We start from the raw sequence: 19,430 nt of genomic DNA, 5'->3' as shown, positions 1-19,430 counted from the left end.
GTGTTCCCTCCTTCCAACTGGGAGCCGCAGCCCGCGGCCTGCTGAGCGTGCCCTGCTGCCATTCGGCTCAGAGCGGGCACAGGCCCCAGCAGCGCCTTTTCCTCCGGGACGGCTGCGGCCGGGCCTCCCGGCTGCCTGGACTGGGACACGGGGCCGGCAAGGGCGCCAAGCCCCCTGGATTTGCACTCTTGGTCCCCCACGGCCTTGGCCCGGGGTGCGGCGGGAGGCGTCTTGGGCCTAGAAGTCTTGGCCCTGCAGGGGCGGCGCAGGCCAGCGTCGGTCCCGGGGGTGGACACACCTGCAGGGAGGCACCCTGGCGCGTGGGCGAGGCCGCCGGCCCCTAATGTACAGGCCCCGCCGCGAACCCAGAGGCACCGGCTGCCGCTCGTTATGCAATAAAACACCGTCGGCGTCGGAGGGGAGGTTCACGCGGGTGTCTGCGGGTGGGGCGAAGTCCAGCGGGCGCTGGGCTGATCAGCAGGGGTGGGCAGCAGACATCTGTGAGCGGCCAGGTAAGGCCTGGCGCCGGGTCTCTGGGGACAGGGGCCCGAGCGCAGCCGCCTCCCGGGCGGAGCCGCCCCCGGCGCTGGCTCGCGGCTGCGAACAGCAGGGGCAGGAGCAGGGCCGGGCCGGAGGCGCTGGCACGGCACCCGCTTCGCTCGCAGAGGAGGGGCGGCCCGCGCTGGCACCCGCCCTGGCATTCCGCGGAGCTCGGCGCGCGAACAAAGCGGCTTTGCAGCGGCCCCTGCGCCTCGCCATTGGCTGCCGGGCGCGGCCTCCCCGCGGGCAGAGGCCCAGGCCCGGCCAGGCAGCGCGGGGGAGGGGCCGGGCCGGGCCGGGCCGGGCCGGGCCGGGCCGCGGCGGGGGCGGGTGGTCGGCGCTGGCGGCCGGGCGCGCGCCCCTCGCCCGACTGCGGCCTCGCCCTGGCCCCGCCACCTGTGGCGTCTCCGCAGCGGCTCGGGCCCGGCTCCCCCGCCCCGGGCCCGCGCCGGGCGCCTCGGCGGCCCCGGCCCGCCCGCCCCCGGCCTCCGCGGCCCGGCCCGGCGGCGGGGAGGGGCGCCCGGCCGGCCCCGCCTCAGTTTCCCCCCGGCGCGGGCGCACGCGGCGGAGCCCGGCCCGGCCCCGCCCCGCCCCCGCGCGCGGCCAATGGGGCGCGGCCGCCCGGGGGTGTGTCCGCGCGGGGGGCGGGGGGCGGCCGGGGGCGGCGCGTGCCGCGGGGGCGCGGCTGGCACGGGCGCGGGGGGCGCGGGGGGCGGGCCGGGCCGGGGGCGCGGCGGCCCGGGCGGGGGCGGGGGCGCGGGGGCGGCCGGGGCGGGCCCCGCGGGCCCCACGGCGCGAGCGCGGCCCAGGCGCCGGCGGCGGGGTGCGGGCCGGGGCTCCCCCGGGCCCCCGCGGCGGGCGGGGCGGCGGCGGCGCATGCGCGGGCGCGGGGCGCGGGCCGGGCCGAGGGCGAGGTGCGCTCCGGGCGGCGCGGGACCCCGGCGAGGGGCCGCCCCCGGCCCGCCTCCTGCGCGCGGGGCGGGCCCGGCGTCCCGGCGGCCTCCGCAGCCGGCGGGCAGGGGCGGCGCGAAGGTCGAGCCGGGACCCGGCGCCGGTCCGCAGGTCGTGCCTGGAGGGGGCCGGGGCGCGGCCGCGGCGGTGTCGCCGACGGGGACGCGCCCCGAAGCCCGACGGAGCGGCCCCCGGCGCGGCGCGCCCGACGGCCCGGCCGGTTCCCGCGGCGGCGCGCCCTGCGCGGAGCCCCCCGCGGCGCCCGGCGCCCCGACCCGCGAGCCCCGGCGCGGCGAGCCCCGGCCGGGCTCCTCGGCGGCCGCGCCCAGGGCGCCCCGGGCGGGCGGGCGGGCGGGCGGGCGGCTGGGGGGGCGCGCGGCCGGCGCCGGCGGAGGCCCAGGGCCGGTTCCGCCGCGGGGCCCGGGGACCCGGCGGGGGCTGGTGCGCCCCGGCCTCGCCGCTGGGCTTGCAGGAGAGAGAATGTGCCCAAATGTCAAGGTTCTTTCCAAGAAAAGTTCGCGGCGCATGAGGTCTTGGCTTTGGCGGGGGCCGCAGAGCCTGGGGGCTGCGCTCCCCAACCCCAGCCGCTCCCTCCCCAGCCGGCCCCCTCCGGCTGGGGAAGGGGGTGCGCCCGGCTTGGGGGGGCGGAGAAGCTCAGGGTTTCCCTGGGAACGACCCTGGACCGGGGCCAGGGAAGAGGCGGGTCACCGTGACTTTCCCCTCCCGTGGCGCTGGGGCGAGTCCAGAGGACACGGCGCGATCGCTTCCTCCTGTCCCTCCTCAGAGCCGCGGCTGACGCGAGGGACCCCCTCATCCCGCCAGGAACCCGGAGGCGACACCAGCCCAGCACCCAGACGAGCAGCCGCAGGTAAATAAGAGATTTGCTTCCCCTGGTTCCCGGCCGGGCTGAGTGTTTGCTTCCCGGCGCTGCTGACTCGCGCCGGGGGTTAATTATTACTCCCGACGCCCTGCAGCCCGTTGTCAGCTTGGAAAGTGAAGTGAGGGCGGTGGCGTCCCTGTCCCTCCGCGCCGCTGCATCAGCGTCACTGGAGCCCCTTCTGGCGCGGGGTTCCCCGCCGTCCAGGCCTGGGCGGTGTGGCTGCGGGTGTTGGGATGTTGCTACTTAGCAGGCGCTGCAGGGGCCCGGCAGGTAGGAGCTGCTCCAGCCCCCGCCGTATTTCTAGTTGGAAGCCCCTGCAGATGGCGCGTGGAGACGGGCTGCCTCCGCCCGGCCTCGCGGGGCAGGGAGAGCCGGAGCGGGGCCCGCGGGGACAGAGGCAGTGGTCACCGCCCACCGAGGGCCCGTGATCCGGGTGAAGGTCCCCAGCGTTGCAGAGGGGTCGACTGCAGGACAAATGCTCTCTCCTGTCTTCTCACCTCTCGGAGAAGAAAAGTCATCCCGTGTCATCCAAAGCGCTTTTCACCAGCCCCGTGGGTCAAGCGTGTAAACTTTTAGGCGCTGTCGATTCTTGAACACGGCCCGCGTGAGCCGTCGCGAGAGCCCAGGGGAGAGAAAACGTGTCTTTTGTGTAGACGCGACGCGTGTTGTGCTTCGTGACGATTAGGCCACGAAAAAGAGCTCGGCCGTGCGGGGAAGTGTGTCTGCACGGCACCCGCTGCGAGGCCCGCGTCCCGCCCCGGGTGCACCGTCGCCGTGGCAGCCCCTCCGTCCTTCGCGGGGCCACCCTGCAGGCGCGCCCTCAGCGCCCTGCCTGCCGCGCCCGCCCGCTGCGCCCAGGGTCTGCTTGCCCAGCAGACTTCCACGTCAGAGTATAAAAGAGAAACTTAGGGATGATCATCGTCGTCTTAAAAGGTGGAGACCCGGGTGCAGCGAGGGGCGCCGTGTCCCGCCGTCTTGCTCCGAGCGTGGGCGCCGGCTTTTCCCGTTTCCGGCGCTGCCCGCGGGCACCGGTGCTTTCCTAGTAGGGATTCTCTGCGCCGTTTCTTCTAAGTCACTAAAGTGCTTCATGGGTTAGCGTAAACCGACCTCGGCCTGCGCCTGACCAGCGCCGTCCCTGCCCACGCCCGTCCGGGGCCGTCCTGCTGGTCTGCTGCCTGCAGAGTCTCCGCTCACCTCTGGCGCCTGAGGGCCTCTGGCTTTGATTGCTCTTTTGGCAGCTCCGTATCCAGTGTGTCTTTTGAACGCCTCACAGACGTTTTGAAACAGGGTGTCGCTTCCATTTGGGGGGTAGACAGACGCTGTAGGTGTTTCTTCTGTTCATTGTTTAAGTAGCTCCAGCCTCACCCCCGGGCGCTCTCGGGGTGGAGAATTTTAATTTCCGACTTGGTGCTCCGTTAGAAGAACCAGATAGGAGGAGACCTGGAGGTCTTTTGGTTCTTTAGAAGAATTGCTTTCGTCTCCCAAGTGTTTCTGTGGCTTGGTAGGAACCTCTTAGGGAGAGGAACATCACATGAATTCTCCAGAGAGTTCTGTGGGGAACAACACAACCTGTGCGCATGTGCTCCCCCTCGAGGGTGTGCGTTCTCTGCGGCCGGAGTCCCGTCACGGCGTCTGCGGCTGTGGCACCGTGGCGTCTGGAGCGCCATGTCCTTGGGACCGCTTGGCCTGCTCTCGGGAGCCAGCCCCGCCCAGGAGCCTGTGGTCCAGCTGCGTTTGTTTTGAGAGCAGCGTGTAGCATGAGGAGAAGTCCCAGGTAATCCCACATGCCTCCGAGACACGGCTTGATATGGGGGAGAGGCTGCAGGTGGCCTGTCAAGAAATTGGGGTTCATGTGGTCGCTGCTGCTGCCAGGCCGGCATCCTGCCCCCCTCCCCAACTTTCTTTTTTTTTTAATTTATTTTGTGTAGAAGAGCTGGGGTACAGGCCAGAGGTGTGGGGGGTGAGAGGACTCACCAGAGACAGAGTGGGGAACAGAACAGGCGGATCCACTGAGACACACTGCTGAGGGGAGCAGCGGGGAGACAGGAGAGGTCTGCCCCCCGATTTGGGTCAGCTCCCTGGCTGGGGATCGAACTTAGGCCACAGTGGTGACAGCGCTGAGACTCAGCCCGTAGTCCCCCAGGGAGGCCCCAAACTGACATTTTTCTCATCAGAAAACAGTTCCTCTCGGGCCTCCCCAGTGGCGCAGCAGTTGAGCGCTGGGCTGCGAAGCTGCCCGCGGCCTCTGCAGCGCCAGTTCGATCCCCGGCCACAGGGCGAGAGTCCCACATGGCGCGCAGACCTCTCCTGCCGCCCGCTGCTCCCCTCAGCAGTGTCCTTCGGTCCTTCTGCCTGCTCTGCTCCCCGCTCTGGCTCTGGTGAATCCTCTCACCCTCCCGCGCTTCTGACTGTGCCCAGTGCTTGTGTAAATAAATAAATAAATCTTTAAAAAAAAAAAAACAACAGTTCCTCTCCATCCCGCCTCTCTGAAGGGGGGTGCTGACCAGCGGTGGCTTCCTGGAGATTCTTTATAAAACAGGAAAAACCATCTCAGCCTGGGGGGCTCCTAGGACACCCCGGCCTGTGCCCCCCTCCGCCTGGGTGACTTGCGCTCTGACCATTTTGTGACTTTTCAGAGGTTTCAGAAAGAACCACCCGCCCAGCATCCTCACCGCTGGCCTTCCTGTTCGAGAGGGTGCAGGGAGGCCTGGCCCTGCCTAGCAGAGATGCCGAGTCCTGTTGCCCCAGAGGGACAGGAGGGAGCGAGGGCCGCCCCTCATCCTGGGAGGGGATGCGTGCCCACCGTGGTGGTGCCCGGGCCCCTGCATCTGTGTCGCCTGCCAGGGCCTGCTTGCAGCGGGCAGAGCGTGTTTCTGCCCACGAACGGGTCGTGTTTGTTGAAGAAACACGTGGTCAGCCGTGTTGAATTCAGGTGTTTCTGAACAGCCCTGGACGTCCACAGTCCCGGGTGTGGGTGGGGGCTGGCCACGGCACTCCCCGAGCTGCCTGCGTCTGAGGAGCCCTGGGCATCCTGCCACTGCCCTGGCCTCGAGGGAACCGTCCTCCCAGCAGGGCCCACGGGGCTGGGGTGGACGCCTGGGCCCTCCCCCGTTCTCCCCACATCAGTGCTCTGAAGGTGCCGCTGTTCTTGAAGTGATGCTGTTCCTGTTCCCGCCGGGTTTGGGGTCTAGCAGGTCCCCCCTCGGCTTTTCGTGAGCTGGCCCGGGATGGCATTCAGTGCCGCGTCTGTCTTTCCACCAGCTTGGGGCTTCAGACCCAAACAACCGAGCGGCAGGGCAGAGGCGCATTTGACCCTGTGCGTCGGGACGTGCTGGGCTGGGACGCCAGGGCCACCGCCTCCGGCTGGACCAGTGATGCCAGGAGCCAGGGGAGAGGGCCTGATCCGGGGCCCTCCTGTGCCAGGACTCACACGCACCCCTGGCCTTTACCTTGCTCAGTTTTAAGAGATCTGCAAACAGAGGAGCGGCCGTTTCCATTCTGACCTACCTGCTTCGCTGTCCGCTTGCGGCCCCGTGGAGGAGGCAGCCCGGGTAGAGCGGGCGCTGGAACAGCAGGCGAGGAGGCGCTGTCCGTGGGGCAGCATGCCCACAGGGGGACTGGAAAGGGCAGCGTCGCCCAGCACAGTGCAGGCCTGGCCCCTCGCTGTCGCGGGAGGAGGCCCTCGGAACACGCGGTGGCTGGGTCACCCCCAGGCCGGGTGACCCATCACAGGCCCGTGACAGGGACGCAGCTGTGTGGCGGCGGGCGTGTGGCTGTGTCCTTTCTAGAATGTTCCGAGAAGCCGGTTGTCAGCCTGCCTGGGGCATTTAAGTGCAGGGTTACACTGAGGGCGCCGCGTGGAAATAGGGGCTGCAGGAGCGGGCGGCACCCCCATTTTGGCTGTGGGGACGCAGGCTGTCTTCGGTTACCTGCGTGTGAATGGTGGGTGCTTACCAGAAGAGTTTTGGGGAGCGTTTTCAGAGCTCTCCCTGGGCGCCGTGCGGTATCCCCTCCGCCGCAGCCAGCGCAGACGCGTTCAGTCCCCACCGCGGTCTCGTCTCGTGGGGCCGGTGAGCGGCTCGTGTCCTCCCCGCCCGCCTGCCGTCCACCGCCTCCGCTGTCGGGGGCGGGATTATCGTAAGTGCTGTTCAGAGGGAAAGCTGTTGCGAGAAACTGGCGGTTTGGCTTGAATAGAGCCATCTTTTGGTGGAAGTTCTTCAGGGTGGAAACCACCTGCTTCCGCCTGCTTGGTGTCGGGTTTCAGCTCGACTGTCCTGACACGGAAGATGGAAGACGTCGGGCTCTGCCAGCAGACCTGGGAGACACCTCAGCCTGGTCTGCAGACGGCCCCGAGCGATCGCAGCCCAGGGCCCTGCGCTGCCCCAGTGGCCCACGGTCAGAGCCTTCTGCAGAGAGAGGGGCGCCGGCCCCGGGGTTCTCACGTCCTCAGGACAAGCCTGACTTCCTGCTCAGCAGAGAGTCCTGATGGAGACGAGTAGTATTTTAATAAAAAAGTTACGTCGTGCAAAGATTTTAATTTGAAGGCAGCTGCTTAATGGAGCGTCTGGTGTCAGAGGAGGGCTTGGAAGTGGAGAGACGGGGCCGGGCTCTGGGCTGCGGGTGAAGCTGATGTCCCTCGCGAGCCCGGCAAAGCCGCGTGGAGAGAGCGGGTGAGGCGGTGGCCCTGGGCGGGCGCTCGGTGCCCAACGTCTGTCCACGCCTGGAAAGGAGGGTTCAGACCCGGAGGAGAAGGTTGGTGGGGGCGCACTGACCGCTGGGGGCCGGGATCTGGAGCAGAGACTGATCACAAATGGGGATGAGACAGCCGCTGCAGCCGGAACACCCCGCAAACCCAAGATGACCACCCCGAGAGGGACAGGAGGGCCGGCCCGGCGCAGGGCTGGCCTGGGGAGGGAGGGAGGCCGGGTGCCCGGGAGGCGGGCCACAGAGCAAGGGCAGAGGCGCCTCCAGGGCCGGACTTTGCCTGTGAGTCCAGCGCAGTCGCGGGTCTGGCGGACGTGAGGCGAGAGAAACACGGCGCTTGCCTCGCTCTGGACACTGCGCGTGGCGTCGCCCCGCTCTGGCGTCTTCCCTCGGGTGCGTCTGACAAAGCCAGCTCTGGCGTCTCGGTCTGAAGGCTCCAGGGGTGAACGTTTAACCACACTCAAGGACGGCGGGTGGTCGCGGAGCCTGCAGAGGCGCGGGCCGCAGGCAAACAGGGCCCTGGAGGGAAGAGGCGCGGGCAAGCGGTCCCGGGGGCAGAGCCGCGGGGCCAGCCCAGCCCAGAGCTGCTCAAGAGCGGCAGAAGCGGCTCCCCTCGAGCCGGATGACCCACCTCCTAGACGGCACCCCAGAGAGAAGGGCGGCCGGCCCCGGGCCAGGCCTGGTGGACGCGGCGAGCAGCCCCGGAGGAAACCGCGCAGACGCCTGGGAACTGAGCGCCTGGTTCCTGCCGCACCGTGCAATCTCACGTGAAGTCGCCGCCTCTGTGGGGCCCTCCGGCCACCTGTCCCGGGAGACAGCCGCCGCCCGCATCCACCACGCGAAGGGAAGCGGCCAGGCTAGGGAGGGTCCAGGGTGGACGTGCGTTTTTCTGAGGGTGCACCTTCCTGGAGCGCCCCGGCTTGCCTTCTCCCTGCGCCGGACTGGGCCCAGCCTGGCCACCTCCGCCGAGGCCCGTGCGCTTCCGTCGCGGCCAGGCCCAGCACCCGCGCCTCGGCGACATCGCCACCCACGCTCTCAGAGGCTCCACACCCGGCTCTGGCCGCCCAGATGGTCCTGCATGCCCGCGAGCGGCCCCACCATGACGTCAGACGCTGCGCCTGAGCCCGCGCGGAGTCTCTGTCCGCTGCCTCCTCGCCTCTGATGGGGCGAATACTGGCTTGCCGTCCGGCCACACGGCCACTCAAGCTCGAGGTGCCTGCTCCAGCCGCAATAGGACACCCCGAGTTATCGGCGTCCAAAGACAACAGAGGCTTGCCCGGCTGCACTCACGCCCTCCCTTATGCCTGCGAGCCCCTGGCCCGACCCTTCCCTGCACCCCAGCCTGGACCCTGCAGGGCTCAGCTTACGGCCACTCTCCAGGGGGCCTCCCAGATCTGCGCACCAGCTTGGCTCTCCCTGACACCGCGTCCAGCACCCCGGTGCGTCCCTCCAGGCGCGGGCTGGTGTCCCTCTGCAGGGGCCCGATGAAGGGTGCACCCTCGGGAGTGGCGGCCCCGGGAGGCGATGGCCACGCACCCTCCACACCATCACCTGGTCAGGCTGCCGGAGGCCTGGGGGCTGCCCTCCCTTTGGGATTCCTTCCAGGCTTAATCAGAGGCCACCTCCTCTATGAAGCCCTCCTGGTCCCCCCCAGCTGGAGGGGGAATTCTGTGCCTCAGTCCCCCCGGCCCCGTGTGGTCCCGCTGATTGGACAGCCTGCCCGGACTGCGGCGGCCGGTCTCACGCACGCCCGAGTTCGTCCTTTACCCCGAAGACCTTCGCTGAGCCCCACTGTGTGCCAGGTGCTGCTCCGAGTGCCGGGAAGCAGCTCTCCTGCCGCGGGAAAGCTCAGCCTCACGTGACAATAAGGCTTGCAGGCCAGGAGGCGGCCGGGAGCGGGAGCAGGCGGCCACGGCGTGCAGAGCCCGCAGGAGGGTGGGGCGCCCGGCTGCCCCCAGCTCCGCAGGGCCGGCACCTCGGCCGGGAGCCAGCCCCGCGGGCCCTCTGCCTGACATCCCATAAACGTTTGTCTTTGAAAGCCAGGCCTTCCTGTCACTACAGCAGCTGAGCTGGGAGGGAGGAAAAAGAAACATCCACCGAATTTCAGAGGCCGTGGAGCTCTTCTGATGATTATCTTAGCAGCGTTAAGTGCTCAAGTGCGATCCTTTTGACCCACTTAGGTCAGCAGTTTTTAAATCTTAGGTGAATATTAACTCTAGTCGTGCGGCTAATGGCTCGCATTCCGGAAGCCGTGCCTTTCGCCAGACGCGGCCTTGTTGTCCTCGTAGATGCAAAGCAGCTGAGCCCTGGGGCCGTGTCCCGAACACGCTGCCAGCGGGGTGGGCTGGAGGGGCCTGAGCGGCTCCTGGGCTCCGTGGCTGTTGGCTCGGCTGAAGCAGGCGGGCAGCCGCGTTCCTGAGTTGCCGGAGCGTGGGGAGAACCTGAAAGAGCCGTCACGTAACTCTTAGGGGTCGTCGTCGACTTCCAGTGTCCGGGTTCCTTGGAAGCCGCAGGCTCGCGGGCAGACTCCCCACCACCCCGACTGCCCGCGGCTCTGCTTTCCTGCCGCCTGGAGCGCGTGGCCGCCGCACGTCCGCTGCCCGAGTTTCTCCGCCGCGGGGGCGTCCTTCGTCCGCAGGTCCGGGGACGCTGACTTTCAAGAGCTGCCATGAGGGAAGGGCGCCTCGCCCCCGGTGGCTGCAGAGACAGCGACTCTGATGGATTTGGGCAGAGAAAAGGGGAGGCCGCCCGGACGGGGCGCGGGGGCCAGGCCGGGAAGGACACTTGTGGTTCATGGAGGAGCCCGAAGTGCCAGCGGGAGCAGGAGCCGGAGGGAGCGAGCCCAGCCTCGTGGATGACCAAGGGGGCTCCGGCCTCGAAGGGGCAGTTCGGTGCTAGGGATGGTGGGAGCCGGAGTGGGGAGTGGGTGGGGAGGAGCAGACTGGAGCGGGGGACGTGGCTGCTTCCGGGGGAGCCGGGGTGGGCTTTCCAGAGGGTTCTGCTCCCGGGTGAGATGCCGTGGAGATGCCGCAGAGCAGGACGGGAGCTCGGGGAGCAGACAGCGTGGGGGTGGGGGTCGGCTCCTGGGGGGGAGGTTAGAGCCGTCACACAGCGTCACCAGCTGCGGAGAACCTTTCAAAAAAGGGAGACTTGACCGACGTGGCAAACGTCACTGTCTTAGTGTAAGAAATCACCGCGGCCACCCAGACCTCCGGCCACCTCCACCCTGGCCGGTCAGCACCCCCAGGTGGAGGCAGGCCCCCACCATGGAAAAGACTGGGGCTCGCTGAAGGCTCAGGGGAGGGTGGCAACTTGCAGCAATGAGGCATTCTTAAGTTAAGATTCAGCCTTGTTTTTTAGACCTAAATGCTACACGCTTAGTGGGCTACGCGTGGTGTAGACATAACTTTCATTTGCCGCAGGAAGCAGACAAGTTCACATGACTCACGTTAGCTTGCTGCTCGCTCTCTCGAGGGCGTCTGGAACCGACCTGGGCTATTTCCGACGTGAGCTCTGTTTGGAGCACGGGGGCAAAAGTGAAGAGGAAGGTCCCTGTTCCGCACCGCGACGCGGGCAAACACCTGCAGCTGGGGGTTGATTCAGAAGCAGGAAGGCAGGGAGGCCCGCGGCGCCTGCACCCCAGGAGCTGGGAAGGCGCAAATGCTGAGCCCCAGAGTGCCCACGAGGGGCCAGGCTCGGGTCAGAGAAGATGGACACCTGCCACCTGGGGCCGGCTCGCCCCTGGGACACTGGCCAGTTTGTGGGAGAAGCAGCTGAGGAGCACAGTCGCACCTCCTCGGGGCCGGAGCCAGACTTCACATGCAAAGTCTCTAGAAGGCAAGACCCAGTTAGCACCCCAGACCTTGGGTTCTGACCTCCAGAACTGCCCCGGGAGCTACAGGGGACTGGAAGTCAGCCCACTTGCCTGCTCTGGACTAACAGTCCTCGGGGTTGGGCGGATGTGAGCCCTAGTTGCTGGGGCTTCTGCTGCCTGGAGCAGACGGTATCACCTCCGAGGAGCAAAGCCTCGTCCCGGTTTCGGTTCCCATGGGCGGCTTTTCAAACACAGGCTGTCCTGCTGGGCACACGGCCGCGGTGCACACGTCCCACGGAGCTGTGGTCTCCACCCCCAGCTCTCCCGCCACAAGCCCTGGGCATTGAGAGACCGTGTGGGGCCAGTGACCGATCCCGTGGCTCCTCTCGAAGTCGGCCTCCTCTGACTGGCCCTTGCGTCTGCCACTCAGCCCACGCCGACAGCAGAGCACGTGGCCACGCTCCGCTTCCTTCCCAGCCGCAGAGCAGGTGGCCTGGTCACGGTGGAATCGGCCAAGAAGGTAAAAGTGCAGCAAATCAATGAAAACCAGCATTGGAAGTAAAACCACAACCAAACAAAACCAGGGTTGTGGGAAGAGTAACTGACCGTGGTAGGAGCAGCTTCCAGGAGGCCCTGGACGGGCCGGAGGAACCTGGACAGCTGAAGGACTGATGGGCGTGCGTGGGATCGTGGCTGTGATGGAGGAGACGCAGGCACCTGGCAGAGCTGCTCACGCGGAGGGGCGCTGGGCTGTGTCATGGCATCAGAAGCGCGGAGCATGAAATGTCAGGAACATCTGGATGTGGCTGGGGGCACGGCGGCCACTGGAGCCTGGGACGCGCCCGCCCTGCGGCGTGGCTGCACGGAGCGAGGACAGCAAGCTGGGGACCTGCTCTCCACAGGCCTCTGACGTGGACTAAGGCACGTCCACTCTCGAGGCTTGTAATGCTTCGCTGACAGACTAGAAATAAATACTAGTCTTTCGTTTTCCCTCAGTACGCTAACCGCTCATGATAAGGAAGTTTCAAATGTTTGACAGAAAATGGCAAAGGTCACGGGGTAGTTATAAATTTGTCATTCAGAAGTAAAATCCCTTGGCCTCATTTCTGCTGCGTGACCCTTGCTCTGGTCCCGCGGTGCCAGGCCGGGTGAGGGCACGGCGATGGCGCTGAAGAGCCAGCGAGGGCAGGAGGGAGACGGCCGGAGTCAACAGGAACAACAGGCGACAGAAACAGGCCCGTGACGGCAGGTGCCAGGCTTAGGCACAATCTTGTTGAGCATCGTGAAGAAGCTGACATAGGATTGGGGAGTTTGCAGAGCCCTAGAAATTGTTTTATTGAGAAATAATATTGACTTAAAAAGCAGCCAAGGGGAAATTATAAACCTAAAAAATGCAAAAACTGAAGTTACGTACGTACTCGTGGGCAGGTGTGAGAGCAACGTAGCACAGCTGACGACAACCGTAACGTACGTGGCATGAGGCCCCAAGTGCGCTCCCCCCCACCTGTCTTAGATGCCCCTCGGGGGCTTTACAGCAGGGGCTGCATTTTTTTCTTACCCAGATTGCTCTGCTCCCTGCAAGGCCTTCTTGTCACTGTAAGTCGTTCATCCTGGATTCTTTACAAAAGCGATTGTTCTGCACCCGGTCTTTGCCCTCGAGGGTCGGTGGACCCTCTCCTTAGACGCTCAAGTGGTTACCTGCAATGGCGGGGGTGGGGCGGGGGGCGTGTAAGGGAGACGGCGTTCAGGATTCAGCACCCAGCTGGATTCCTCCAGCCGGTACCCGTCGGATGCCTGCCGGTGCAGGGGGGCCTGCGAAGTTCTGCTCTTAAAATGTGTGGGGGCGGGAGGCGTCCAGGCAGGGGAGCAGGAAAGGGTGTGGACACAGGAGGCGCCCGGCAGAGGCTAAGGGGTGTGTTTGGGCCAGAACAGGGTCTGTGGGGGACACGGGGAGCTGGAGCCGTCACACGTGGTGCGTCTGGGGCTTCTCAGTGCTGGGGGGCAGGGCGGGCAGGAGCTGGTGGAGCTGGTCAGGGGCACCAGCTGGAGCAGGTCAGGGGCACCAGGAGGGTGAGGGCGCCGCAGGGGCCGGGGGCTTGCTCCTTGAGGAAGGGTGGAAGCAGGCGAGGCAGGGGCCCCGCGGACAGCGGCCCGGAGGGGGGCGGTGCGTCAGCAGCCGGGCCAGGCTCGAGGGAGGAACAGGACAGCTGTGACTGCCCTGGGCAGGGAGAACAGGACGTCCCCAGGAGAGCTGCCGGGAGCGCCTTGGGGGCACCTGCTGAGCGAGGGCTCTGCTGGGCTCCCGGTGGACCTGAGGGGTGTGCTGTGCGGCAGGGGCCGGGGCAGGGGGACGTGTGGGCAGGAGCACCGGGGCTTTCATCCCAGCCCGTCGGACCTGGGAGGCTCCTGTCCTCAGCCTTTTTCCTTCCCTGCAAATTCAGGTGTCCAGAACCCGTGCTGTTCCCGGGCCCCCGGCAGAGGGTGGTCTGCCCTTGTGGACGTGCCTGGCAGCCGGCCCTGGGGGCGGGGCGAGGGCCAGCGTCCAGGCGGGAGGGGGAGGTGGTGCAGGGGGAGGGCACAGCTTGTGACACTGGACGGAGGCAGCTGATTTAGGAGGAAAACAGTCTTTCAAAACAGCCAACAAGCAGACCGGACTGTCCCCGGGACCCTAAGCTGCACCTCTTTGCAGACATAAAAGGCGAGGTCACCCCGGGGCGCGCTGACAGCTGTTCCGGCCTCGGCCGCGCTCCCGGCTGGCGGGGCAGCCCAGGCGCCTGTGGAAGGCGGCTGCTTTGCCGGGTCCTGGGCGCTCCCCAGTGGGGCCCCGGGGGGGAGGGGCAGTGATCAGTGACCCTGAAACATGGGCGTCTCCTCCCGCAGTTCCCCAGCTCTGGGCCCCGGGAGCCAGTCCTTGGGAGGCTCCTGCTTCTCTTAGTTTATGCAGAACTTTCCTTGACAGCAGGAAATCGCACTGCTGCCCCTGTGCAGGTGGCCCCGTGCCCTCGCCGTCCTGGTCACTGCCCGTCTCTTTCCTCCTGTGGCTTTGGAGAGGGGGGCAGTGCGGCCGGCCCTGGACAGGGCTCGGGCCACGGTCACTGACGTCGGCGCCTTGAGTGCTGTCCACCCGCGACACCGTGGCAGGCCCGCGTGGCTCACGCTTTTCCTCCCACCTCTTGTCAAGGGGCCGCGTCCGTGTTTTCCGTCGCCTTCTCTCTGTCGTGTGGGCTCGCGCGGAAGCGTGTGATCTGGAGCCTCTGGTCCAGGCAGGAAATGCGTGGCCCTTCCCGGATGGCCCAGGCGACGCAGAGGCCCCGGGGTCAGTCCCTGCCTTGGGCTCCAGCGGCCGCGGGGCCACCGAGGCGCCGGCCCGACCTCCATCACAAGGAGGGTCAGCGGACGAGACGAGGCCCAGCGCTGGGACCGGCAGGAGCGTCACTGCCACCATCAGGACCGGCCTGCCTGTCTCCAGACGTCGCTCCTGGCTCACCCCCGTCCGGGTTGGACTTAATTTCCTTCTTGACGTTTGCAATCTTTGTAGATTCGCTCGTATGGAAGAAACAACCAGAGACCCTGGAGTCTCCTGTCTGCCCCGGGTCTCTTCTTGCCCAACTGCGGCCCAGGGTCCCTGTGGGGACCTGGACGCCCACACTCGGTGGGTGGGCACGTGGGCTGCAGGTGTTTACCCAAAGGGGCATAGCAAGATTGCGAATATTGGGGTGTATGAGAGTTTGGGGCTTAGCGCCAAGAACTCAGTCTGGATCTCGGGTTTACACCAAGGAGATGTTCCAGAGCTCAAGTATCCACCCTACGAAGCTCAGCCTGGCCTCTGAGGAGGGAGTCGATTCAAAAGGTGCAGTATAGCGCAGCGCAGTCTATGGTACAGCGCGCAGGACGTATTTACTTGGAAATTTAAAACGCTCTTACAGAAAAATATGAAATATTTCTCCTTATGAGAAGGGGTCGTGGATTTTAGAAAATGGAGACGCGCTGCCTGTGGCCTTGTAGCCAGCTTATTTTTTTAATGTGAGAACGATCGACTCCATTGTCCCAGACGGAATAGCAGGGACTGGTCAGTCCCCCTGCATGAAATAGCCAAAACCCAGGCATATGGATGGAACCATGTGTGCCACGGCCCTGGACGCCAGGCAGCGAATGATCCGAGAGCTGTCAGGCAAGAGCAAGCAAGGGGGTGATGCGCTGGGGGGTCCCCAGGCCACGGTGCCGAGGGGGGCCGGGCAGGGCTTGGCTGATCCTCTTGGTTGAGGAACAGCCGAGAGTCCAGAGACCAAGGCGTCTAGCCCTCTCCAGAGGCGCTCCGGAGGCCAGCTGGGCGCTGACCGCTGTGTGCGTGCGAGCAGGACCGCTTGAGGCCAAGAAAGGAGCCATCCGAGAGGGTCAGCGGGAGCAGTGCCAGGTCTGCAGGGCGCCAGGAATAGTGCCTGGTGCTCACCAGGGCTGGGAACTGGGCCTGTCTCCTCCTGCCAGCCTGAGGGCGTTGGGGGAATGGGATGGGCTGCTCGGCCGGGCCTGGCTCAGTAGTAGGGACGGGCCACTCTGCACTGAGACGCCGTGGGCCTGGCGCGCGGGTCTCGGAAGTGAGATCCTGGAGGAGCAGGCTCTTCCCGCTGCACCCCAGGACAAAGCTCAAGAACAGTCACAGGGACACAAAACTATGCTGCATGGAACAAGGCAAAGTCACGATATCTGGTATTTCACATACAACTGCCGTCTTCAGAGAGCGCTTCGCCCAGCAGCCGCAGCATTTACATTACTTGCAAACGCACACGGAACATTTATCAAGAGACCTCGTGTTCTGGGCCATAAACAAGCCTCCATACATTTTTTTTTTTTTAATTCAAGTCCTATAAAGATGATTTTGTGATGGTGGTGGAATTAAATTGGGAGTCAATAATATTAATGTGATTGAAAAAATCACCAGATATTTGGAAACTAAGTGACATGCTTCAAACAGCCCTTCTTTGGATCAAGAAATTTATTTATTTATTTATTTATTTATTTATTTATTTATTTAATTTTTTGGAGGCATGTATTTTTATTTATTTATTTATTTGTTTGTTTGTTTGTACATGCACTGGGTACAGGCAGAAGCGCGGGAGGGTGAGAGAATTCACCAGAGCCAGAGCGGGGAGCAGAGCAGGCAGAAGGACCGAAGGACACTGCTGAGGGGAGCAGCGGGCGGCAGGAGAGGTCTGCGCGCCATGTGGGACCCTCCTCCGGTGGCCGGGGAGCAGCCGGGGATCGAACCGGCGCCGCAGAGGCTGCGGGCAGCTTTGCAACCCAGCGCTCAACCGCTGCACCCCTGGGGAGGCCCTGGATCAAGAAATTTAAACAGCAGTTAGAAGGACTTTGTGCTGCATGGAGATACAGGCAGCACTGGCGTTAGCGCCATCCGCGTGGACAGGCGGGCGCCGTGATGCTGAGAGGACCCAGGGGTCCTCTCCAAAGGGCCAAAATGGGCTTTGGTCCAAACTCCGAGCCATATACAAAAGTTAACTCCAAACAGATCATAGATCTAAGTGTAAAATCTAAAACAGAAGAAGTTCTAGAAGAAAACATAAGAGGTTTTTGTGACCCTGGTTTGGGCAAAGTTTCCACAGATAAGACACTGGTAGCAGAAGAGACGGTGAACAGTTGAGCTTCATCAAAATGAAAACGTTGCTCTTCAGAAGACAGTTTTAAGAGAATAAAAACACAAGTGTTCACAAATTTCTCAGCGGCGGAGAGGAACTCTGGGAAGCGTAAACCGGACGAAGGATCCAGAATGCAGAGAAATCTTTGAAAATTCGTCTAGAAGAAAATCAGCTGATTTTTGACATAGGCGAGGGGCTCGAGTAGACACTTCGCCAAAGATAAATAATTCCAGCCTCGGCCGTGTCCAGGCAGTGCCAGTGAACCCCCTACCCCAGGCCCCGTCACAGCACACAGCTGGGTGTGACCCTCACGCAGCCGCTGCGGTGGGCAGTAGAAGACCTGAGCGTGGGCCGCCGGAGCTCCCCGGCACGGCGGGCGGGCGTGCGTGTGGCGTGGCAAACACTCTGGAAAACGGTTGGTGGTTTCTTAAAAAGGTAAAAGCTCCCGTGCGATGTATCCATCACGCAGCTGGGTCTTTAGGCAAGAGAAGAGGAGGCAGAGGCTGTCACGTGACTGATGGAAGCTTTATTTGTGATCACCAGAGCTTGGCACAAGGCCGCTGTCCCCCACCAGGTGAATGGATAGCCGAGGGGTGGCTGCCCCCACTGCCAGTGTTACTTGCAGCGAAGAGGAATGAGCTGCTGGTGAGGCAGCATCCTGGGGGAATCTGGAAATGGCTGCAGAGTGACGGGCTGCAGACCCCATGGGTGCACCCCGTGTGGACCGAGTCACATGAAACTCCAGGAAATGCAAACTGGAGTGTGGTGACCGAACGCAGGTGGGGGTGGGGCGTGGAGGGACACGAGGGGGAGGCGCAGGTGGGCATGGGGACGCCTTGGGGGTGACGGATGCGGTCACTATCCTGTGGTTTCACGGGTGACGTCAAACTCACCAAGCCTGTGCCTAGGGATGCAGAGATTGTGTGAGCCAGTTACGGGTCGTGAAAGGTGCTTTACAAAGCACAGCAGAAACGCCCGCCCCGCCTGGGCCTGGAGCCCTGGCCCCGAGCTCTCCATCCACAGGTCGCGCTTGGCTGAGGCCCTCAGCGGCGGCTGGTGAGCAGGATGAGAAGCTGACCCTCCCCTCAGCGTGCGGGCCGGGGCAGCCTCTCCATTCCACCCCGCGGCTCGTCCCAACAGCCCCCTCGTCTCTAAACACTCCCGCTGGTCTGCAGCCTCCCCACGGACTCCCCCAGTGTCGCACTCACCGGCGGAGCCTGCGCTCAGCCGGGAAACTGGGGAGGGGAGACGGCTGCGGCCTCTGCAGCGCCACGCCAGGCCTCTTTGGGCGGCACTGGGCTCGCAGAAAATTATACGGGGGTCACAGCGCAGCTCAGACCCCAGCCCCACAGTCCGGCGGCCCTGGGCCCGCTGCTGTGGCCTCTCGGCGCTGTGCTCCTCGCCCGCGGGGTGCACACGGCCCAGCCGTCTCCGGCTTTCCCGCGGAGCGCGAGTCAGTGGGCCTTGCCACGAGGTGAGATTCGAGAAGCAGTCACCATCGTGGGCGCCTCAAGACCCCCTGTTTCTAGGAGGTCACTGACTGACGACGTGACTGACGTCGGCAGGGCCACAAGGTTGGGCCGCAGAGGCCCAGAAAACTCTAATAATGGGTGCAGGCCACTGCCAGCCGCCCGCGCAGCCCCGTGCACGTTAGAGGTGCACAAAGAGCCCCGAGCCCAGTCCACACCCCCAGAATCAGTCAGCGCCCCCTTATGAGGTGGAGCCCCTCTCCGGGGGGTCCTTGCGGGAGGTCTCGGCTGTGGGAGCCGAGCGTGCGTGGGGCCTCCAGAACCCCCGGCCAGTCCCCGGTCTCATGTCCCACCCGCCTCCCACTGCCCAGACGGGCTCGGGGCACAGCCCCCCCTAGCGGGGCAACCCTCGTCCCGCCACTCTGCTCTCGTCTCGTCTAGGCGGAGTCCAGACCCCTGCGCGGAACACGCTGCAGAGCTGACCTCGCGCTCCCGCCTGCCCGCGCCCCGCTGCCGGGCAAAGTCCGGCTCATCCCCGCCGCCCGGCCCCACCCCAGGTGGCGCCTCTGCCCCACCCTGGGTCCAGCTTGCCTGATGCCAGCTTTGCACAGACCCGCCGAGGGGCGCCGCGGGATCCTCAGGTGGGGGCTTCCACCTCCTGCGCCCCTCTCGGGGACACCGCGCCCTGAGGAGTCGGGGCTGGCCCCATGAGAAGCAGCCCTGGGGGTGAAGAAGGGCCTGCCTGGCCCCCTCCCGCTCCCTGGGAGGATGGCTGTGAGCCTGCTCCGGCGCCCCCAGCCGCCCCCAGCCCCCCGTGCGCCCGGCCCTGGAACTGCGAGCAGACCAAGCGCTTGTGGTGCAGCTGCCGTGTGCTGGGGCCACGCGTGGTGCAGGGACGGGGTGCAGAGGTGGCCTTTCCGGGGTCCCCCACCTCGGCTCATCTTTGGTCCGTGAGTTTTAGGCAGTAATACGGGAGCCTCCCTCCTGCCGCGTGTCTGTCCAGGCGCCTGTTGTTCCGTGACGGTGTAGACACGGCCTCCCGTGCCCGCCGGCAGCCTAACCCTGGACAGGGAGGCTCGGCCTGTCGTGTGCCGGCCCCCATCCCGCCAGAGCCTTCCTGGGCCTGGACAGGCTGGGCTCTGGGGCCCCTGCTGGTGTCCGGCACTGGCTGGTGACCGTTCCAGGGACCCCTGTGCTGCTTCGTCCGCGTGAGAAACGCGCCCTCCCTGGCGCGTGCGGCCTCCCATCCTGGCCGGGTCTGCCGCGGCCACCGGCTGGCTCCTTCCCCGACCTGGTGCAGCCGAGGCTACATGGGCCCCAACCTGCAGCTTCCCTTGGCGTGTCCGACAGCACCTTCCACTGGAGATAAGATTGTGTTAGAAACAATAACTCCTTTCTCAGGAGCGTGGGGGGCAGCGTGA

The 19,430-nt window shown here is 65.3% G+C and overlaps 1 protein-coding gene across 3 annotated transcripts in view; it reads left to right on the top strand.

Moving 5' to 3' along the window:
* Window positions 1-1,583: 1,583 nt before the first annotated feature.
* Window positions 1,584-19,430, top strand: part of PPARA (peroxisome proliferator activated receptor alpha) — a 31,650-nt gene continuing 13,803 nt past the window's right edge. Inside the window, exons 1-2 of one of the 3 annotated variants that reach the window (XM_037513376.2) lie at window positions 1,584-1,602; window positions 2,276-2,359. The gene's annotated coding sequence lies outside the window, so the exon portion shown is untranslated. Of the gene's footprint in view, window positions 1,603-1,976; window positions 1,990-2,093; window positions 2,360-19,430 lie in introns of those variants that run through there. The other 2 variants (XM_037513377.2, XM_037513375.2) reach the window with 2 other exon arrangements.

This window comes from Talpa occidentalis, unplaced genomic scaffold (assembly GCF_014898055.3).
Source record: "Talpa occidentalis isolate TD23 unplaced genomic scaffold, MPIMG_talOcc4v2.1 talOcc4.16, whole genome shotgun sequence".
Classification (NCBI taxonomy): Eukaryota; Metazoa; Chordata; class Mammalia; order Eulipotyphla; family Talpidae; genus Talpa; species Talpa occidentalis.
The sequence above is the reverse complement of the archived record's forward strand: the minus strand, read 5'-3'. Positions and strand labels throughout refer to the sequence as shown.